Raw genomic sequence first — 7892 nt, 5'->3', positions numbered from 1 at the left:
GTGTAGTCTGACCAAGAGAAAATGTAGCAAAATGTGTTTTTCCCCATTCTATTCATTTAACTTCTATAATGTAGTCAGCTTTTATATGCTTGTGAGTAGCCAATGTTTCCATGTATTTTGCATGTAGTCCATTAACCCTCCCAAGTCTACTTCACAGGATCGTCTGACTATTTCTTATTCCATCATACTAGGTGGTCATCATTTGAATCTAAGAACAAGGCTCATACTTATCCATATATCTAAGAAAAATCCATATTGAGACAGCACTGCATCTTGTAACCAACTATAGGGACCAATAGTAGACCTAAAGGAGCTATGGAATAGGAGGAAAGGGTGGCCATGCCATCCCTTTGCCCACCAGGCTTATCTTTAGGTTATAAACTCCTTTGAGGAAAGGGACTGTCTTTTACTTCTTTTTATCTCCCCAGCACTTAGCACAGTGACTGGCACATAGTAGGTTCTTAATAAATGCCTATTGATTAATTGATTGATTGCCACTGCAAATTACATCTTAAGCTAGAGCTAGATTGGATAGGGATAAAGGAAGCAGGCTTCCTGCTTCTGAAGGGGGAAAGGTGTAAAGATAATTTTAGCGTTGTGACTTAAAATCTAAATTAATTGGTCGCCAGGGAAAATCCCAAATAATAAAATACCCAAGTCAGCTGGAAGTTATGGTGATTTTAATTAAGAGAGAGACAGAGAGAGAGAGAGAGAGAGAGAGAGAGAGAGAGAGAGAGAGAGAGAGAGAGAGAGAAAGAGAGAGAGAGAGAGAGAGAGAGAGAGAGAGAGAGAGAGAGAGAGAGAGAGAGAGAGAGAGAGAGAGAGAGAGAGAGAGAGAGAGGAAAGAGTTAATTTAAACTGCTCGGCTCAGGCTGAGCCAGGCAGGAGTTAAAGGCCTTGGCTAAAGGGGCCTCCCTGAGCCCAAGGGAAAAGGAAGTCAGTCTTATCACTCACCACGAGACCATCTCAAGGAAGCTGTCTGAGTGAGCTCCTCCAGCCTGAGTTCCAGGATTGAACTGGCACCCAGGCTGCTCACAGGAAGTGATCATCCAGATCCACCTCTCCAGGGAAAGAGAGTGTTTTTTTCAATCAAGGACTTCTTGGAGACAGCAAGGGAGCCAAATATATAGACCTTTCACTCTTGGGTCTCCTCTAAATTTTCACATCTACCAATCACATCAAAGGCTTTCTCCAGGACTGCCCATACTTTTAGTTCTCACCTTCTTTGATTAGATTTTTGAGTTACTTAACACTTCTTTGTCAAGTTCACCTTTTGTTAGTTACTTGACCTTCTTTTTGATTAATTTAACCTTTATAGTTACGTAACACCTTTTTGTATTAAGATCTAAAAATAGACTTAGCTTAACATTCTAGCTTCACTATAAGGTGAGAACTAAGTACCTTCATTTTTCAATCAGGAGATTACAACTTTATCTTCCCCAAAAGTAAGGTTTAAGTAGGGTGGAGTAATGTAAAGTTTACAAAGGGAAGGAAATCCAAGAAACCACATCAGAATTATAACTTATATGTCTACAGTTATTTAAAATTTATAGTGTGCTTTTCTCAAAATAATCCATCGATGCATGCAGTCATTATCATTGTCCCCATTTAACAGATGAAGAAACTCAGGTTCATACTAGCAAAAATGACTAACTTACAGAGGAACATAACCAGTAAGTAGCAGAGCTGAAATTCAATCAATCAAACATTTGTAAGAACCTACTGTATACACCAGGCACTGAACAACATTCTGGGTATACAAAAATATAAGCAAAGATGTAAGTTGTAAGTCCATAAGGGGATTATAATATCTATTTGGGCAGACAACATGGACATAGATATGTATATAAAAAATAGCTGCCTTACACATAGTACGCACTTAGCAAATGTTTGTTGATTAAATAACTGATACAAGGCGATTTGGATGGGAAAGCACAAGAGCTCAAAGGCTAGATTTAATTTACTTGAGCTGAAGCTCAAAGGTAACTAGTATACTGAGGTCCAGAAGGGAGCAGAGAACATCTCATTCTAAAGTCAGAGGTTAGAGATAGAGTACTTTGTATGAGGAACAGAATGAGTGCCAGTGGACTAGACCAGAGAGCACGAGGAAGTGAATAAGGTACATTACATATGTAAGAATTAGTTGGACCCGGGTCATGAAGGGCTTTAAAAACCAAATAGAGGATTTTATATTTTATCCAAGAGCCAACAGAGAGTCAGTAAAGTTTATTGAAGAGAATGGCAAGGGTCAGATTTAAGCTTTTGGAAAATTAGTTTGGCATCTGTGTGAAGGATGGATTGAAAAGGGAAGAGATTTTAAGAAAGAAGCACAATTCAATCCCATATTTCTCTAATCTTTACTCCCAACATTTTTTCTACTTGCTTTATGCCAAATGTCCCTGTGGCTAGCAAGCCACTTATATATAAAGTCCATTCAGAATTTAAGTGTATGTGTCAGAAGATTTTCTATAATATTAATTTTATCCCTCTTGAAAGTGGGTAGAAACTAGAGTTTAGAATCACTGGGGGGATTTTTCTTCTTTTTTTCCATCATTTGATTTGGGTATTAAATACTAGAGAGTTCACAGCTCAGTATTTCTCTCTGTAGCTTTTTCACACTCCAGGGTGTAGTTGAAGAGTGCTTGAGGCCTTTAAAATCACTTTTTCAGAAGTTATTGCTTGAAAATAGCATTTATTTGTCTGAGTTATTTCAGAGTACAAAGCAAGAAGCCACAGTCCATTAAAAGCAGGTTGCGATTTTGGTCTTCAGAAATCCGGCTGTGAGGGGTGCCTCCCCAAAGACTACTGACCTGTATGTGTGTATCCTAGTTGTAATGAGAGAAAACAGACTAAGAATGGTGCATTGTGCCCCAGGCTCGCTCCTGTCTCTGTTCCTGGCTGTTGACAATTTTCCCTTCTACCTTTGAGGAGTCATAGAAAGGGACTTTAATAGTAAGCTATGAAGTCAGAGTCTTATTGATTTTTTTCCTCCCTCTATCAAGCATCCGTTGTTTTCATGCCCTTGTCACTTCAGCAGGGACCTGGTGAAATGGCTCTCTTTAGGTAAATAGCAAGATTTAAAGCAGCTTATTTTCACAGAGTACTGGGAAAACAGAATCTACTGTTGGCAAAAGCATAGAAAGAGCCCAGGGCCTCTGAAGTCTATATTCCCCAAAGAAACTGCATCCCAAGGCCAGGAGTCCTTTGTTACCCTTTCCCCAGGAAAGGAAAGAAGCAGTGTTGGTTATGGGTACTGGCAAGGCTCTGAGCTGGATTTCAGTGGCTCCAGAATAAATAAAGACAATCTAAGAGCCACTGTGTGTTGGGATGATTAGTCTCTATGTGTATTTCTTTCAAAGACGTGGGCTGTCCGCTCAATATCCTTCCCCTAGGCCTTCAACATCCTTTCACTCCAGTTCAATTCAACAAATATCTATGAAAGCCTATTATGGCAAAAGCATTGCTAGGCTCTGGGAGAAAAAGTAACTAAAAACACAGACCAACTCCCAACTTCAAGGAGTTCATTTCTAGCCGATGAGATAAAGTATGGTGTCAAATAACAATAACGTATAGTTTCGTTTCTGTTCTGTTCTTTAGCCTACTTTTAGATTATGGTGTTAAATACTGCAAGCCTTAGCATACTTTGGAGATCCATAACCATTCAAAGTAGATGGCCTACCAATAGCAAAAGGAAAAGCGAAATGAATGAAAACTGTCTGTTAAGGTTATGAAATTGAGTTTGATGGACAGTGCATTACCTTCGTCCATCAGAATATCTTGGACAGGTGTTGAAAATGGACTCTAATTTAGGCATAGAATTGAAGAGGAAGAAGAGAGAGGCTGAGTTGCTTTTGGAAAATTACATGGCACTTTCAATGAGTTCCTAGATGCTGCCAGAAACTGATGATGCTTCGGGACCACAAGGGTTAGGACATTTGATGTCCTATGTAGTGTGCTGGATTTGGGGTCAGGAAGACTTAGATTGTTATGAGCCACCTTGGAGAAACTACTCCCTGAACCTGTTTCTTCATCTATAAAATGGCTATTATAATAATTCCTGTAATACTTACCAAGCAGTCATTTGAATTCTCAAACGAGATAATTTGTAGACAGCTCTCTGAAAACTTTAAAGTGTTTTCCAGTGTCAAGGATGATTAATTATAGAATATAATCTTGAAAGAATAAAAAAAATCACACATAATCCATAAAGTAATGGAAAGATGTATGATAAGCACGATGATGGTGATGATGATAGCATTTATACAGGACTTGAAGGTTTATAAATCACTTTTCCTATATTACATTTTCTCATTTGATTCTTACAATCATCCTGTAAAGTTTTGTAGTTTTCTCATTTCAGTCATGTATGATTCTTTGTGACCCTACTTGGGTTTTTTTCCCCCCCAAAGATGCTTGAATGGTTTGCCATTTCCTTCTCTAGTTCATTTTACAGATGAGGAAACTGAGGCAAACTTTTGGTTAAGTAATTTGCCCAATATCACACAGCTTGTAAATGTGTGAAGAAAATATCTGGAAACTAAGGATATCCATCACTGGGGTGGTATTTAAATGTAATGAAATATTATTGTACCATAAAAATAATTAAAGAGACAATTTCACTATAAACCATTGGAGGGGAAAATGAGCAGAACGAATAAAATTTCTACAATGACAACACTGTAAAGAAAAATAAACAAATTTGAAAGGAACTCGTACTAAACCAATGTCCAACCACACGTTATGGACAAGTTGACAGAACTTATAGATTCAAGTTGTGGAGGAAAACATACATTGTTGGAAATAGCCACAATATGTATTTGCATTATTTTAATATGCTTATTAAAAGGATTTTTTCTGTTTTTAATTGGAGTAGAGGATTTGGTAGGGTAGAAGTGTAATGCTAAAAAAAAAGAATCTCATAAAGGAGAGGATCATTGAAACACTTAAAAAAAACCACAGAGAACAAAAGGAAGTTAAAAATGTAGCAGTCCACACCTAGCTATGGGCAAGGGAAACAGTATGTACAGAGTGGCTTAGAAGAGAGCATGCTCAGTCTTGAGCATGGCTGGGAAAGCCTCTGACCCTTGACCCCAGCTTCCCCCAGGTTAGGCGGGAAAACAGGTTTCTTTGTGTTCACCTGGCTAAGAGAAACCATACCTATACCTTGTCATTGACCAATGATAATCATCCCTATGTATTGTGTATATTTGCATATCAAAGAGATTAAATACAGGCCAACAGCAAGCTCCGCCTTCTCTTTTCTCTTCCTCTTTGATCTCAGCTCTCACTGATGCCTGTCCTTGCTGGAGCTTGGCCAGAGGCCAAGAGTCAATACTGTGTATTGGCTCCAAGGCAGAAGAGTGGTAAGGGCTAGGCAATGAGGGTAAAGTGACTTGCTCAGGGTCACACAGCTGGGAAGTGTCTGAGGCCAGATTTGAACCTAGGACCTCCAGTCTCTAGGGCTAGCTCTCAATCCACCGAGCTACCCAGCTGCCCCCCCCCCCACCAAGTATTTGAAGGACTGCCATATGAAGAAGAGGCTAAACTTGTTCCAGTTGATCTCAGAGGGTAGAACCAACAAAATGAGTGAATTTGTAAAGAAATAAATGTAGGCTCACTATAAGGATAAACCTGCAAATTAGAGCTGTCCAAGAGTGTAATTGGCCCAGAATTTTCAGTGACTGCCCCTTATTCCTAGAATTCTCCTCTTCCTCCTCCACCTTCTGACTTCCCCAACTTTCTTTAAAATTCCGCCTTCTACAGTAAGCCTTTCCCAATCTCTCTTAATTCTAGTGCCTTCCCTCTGTTGGTAATTTCCAGTAGCTGTTTCCTTATTAATATGTCTATCTCATTAGACTGTGAGCTCCTTACAAGTAAAAGGATATCTTTTACCTTTCTTTATATACTGGCACTTAACATAGTCACATAATCAGTGCTTAATGAGTGATTAAGTTGAGTGACCAACTGATGGGGTAGGAGTGACTAACAAAATCCTAGATTCCTGAAGTATCAAAGGAAATACAAGAATATCTTTATAATGTAAGAGAAAGTACCATGCAGACCAGTGAGAGTTAAAGACGTGAGATTCTCCTCTCTGTCTTGGGAGAATCTGGGATGTTTTCTTATAGGAGATAGAATTTAAGTTGTGTTTTGAAGAATGGTTAGAATTTCAATAGGAAAAAGTAGGAAGATAGAAGGTGGGCATGATAGACATAAAGAACAGGCCTGGCAAAGGTACTAAGACAAAGAACAAAAGGTCAGAGTTGGGATCATGCCATAATCATCCAGTTTCCTAGGACAGATAAATAAGGTTTCAGATTTTGTATTCATTTTTCAGACAATGGTAAAAGTAGTTGGCATGTATATAGTGCTTTAAGAGTTACAAATTGCTTCATGTACATGACCTTCCAATAGTTCATAGATATATAGAGATTTTTTTTTCCTCCATTATACAAATGAGGAAACAGGTTTGGAAAGTTTAAGTGACTTACCTATGATTATAAAATGAATATGTTTAGATGGCAAGATCTTAGACTTTATTTTTTTAACATTTTTCTTTTAAATTTTCAGCTAAAAATTCTTTCCCTCTTTCCAGCCCCTTTCCTCCCATTAAGAAGGCAAGCAATATGGTACACATTATATATGCAAAATATTTTTCTATATTAGCTTTGTGAGAAAAAAAGCAAGAAAAATAAAGTTTAAAAATTATGCTTCAGTCTGCACTCAGAGTCTATCAGTTCAGAATTTCGCATCATGATTCCTTTTGAATTATTGTGAATCAAAGTAGCTAAGCCTTTCATAGTTGTATCATTGTAACATTGCGGTTACTACATTGAATATTGTCCCAGTTATACTCACTTACTTTGTATCAGCTCATATTATCTTCCTAGATTGTTCTGAAACCATCCTCTTTTTCTTATAGCATAACCACAACTCATTCAACCCTTTCCTATATGGTGGACATCCCTTCAATTTCCAATTCTTTGCCACCACAAAAAGAGCTGCTATGAATATTTTTGTAGGCCCTTTTTCTTTTATCTCTTTCAGATACAAACCTAGTAGTGGAATTACTAGTATAATGGTTAAATTGGTGTTTTGACTGAATAATAGAGTTATAAAAAAAGTGGTTGCCAATTATTATCCCTTAAATCAGGAAAACTGTTAGCGGTTTTTAACAATTTTGTTTAATTGGAATATTAGTAAAAAGAGGGAAATGTCGACGGGAAAAAGGTAAGGAGACTGCCTTGCCTCCCCTAAATGCTGATCTGGTGAAATGAAGCTCACTCCCTGGCAGAGTTCCAATCTCCACATGGGAATCCTAGTCACTCACCAGGAAGCCCAGCAAGATCCAGACAAGATCCCAATGCAGAAAACCCTCATGAGCTAAGTTCACTGAGGAGCAGTGAACCCAACAAGAAAGTCCCTGACTCCAAGAAGCTCTAAAGCTGAAAGTTAAAGTCCTGAAACTGAAAACTCCAGTTGAAATGCCCAAAGCTCCAAGTCTAAGGCAAAGTCCAAAAGCCCCAAGGAGCCACCCTCCAAAGAAGAAGTCCAAAAGAGAAGATCCAGGGAGCAGATACTCTAAAGAAGAACTCCAAGGGAGAAGTCTCAAGGAGAAGTTCCCTGAACAGGAAGTTCAGGACTTTTTATAATCCTTTTCCCATATCACTTTGTGTCCCTTCCCCACTTTATGGGAATGAATCAGTCTTTCAATTTGCCTAGCACTGAGGAAAAGGGGAGGGAAGTGGCCTCTGGAGTTGCCACCACTCTAGCAAGTGACTTGTGAACTCTCATACCTAGTGACTGGTAAGGTACTAAGTAGGAGTGCTTAAGTTTTTGATTGATTGACTTCAAAGTTGCTGATTGATAGAGAGTTTGATTCACTCTTCACA

Source organism: Monodelphis domestica, chromosome 2 (genome assembly GCF_027887165.1).
Source record: "Monodelphis domestica isolate mMonDom1 chromosome 2, mMonDom1.pri, whole genome shotgun sequence".
Lineage (NCBI taxonomy): Eukaryota > Metazoa > Chordata > Mammalia > Didelphimorphia > Didelphidae > Monodelphis > Monodelphis domestica.
This window is presented reverse-complemented; position numbering follows the sequence as displayed.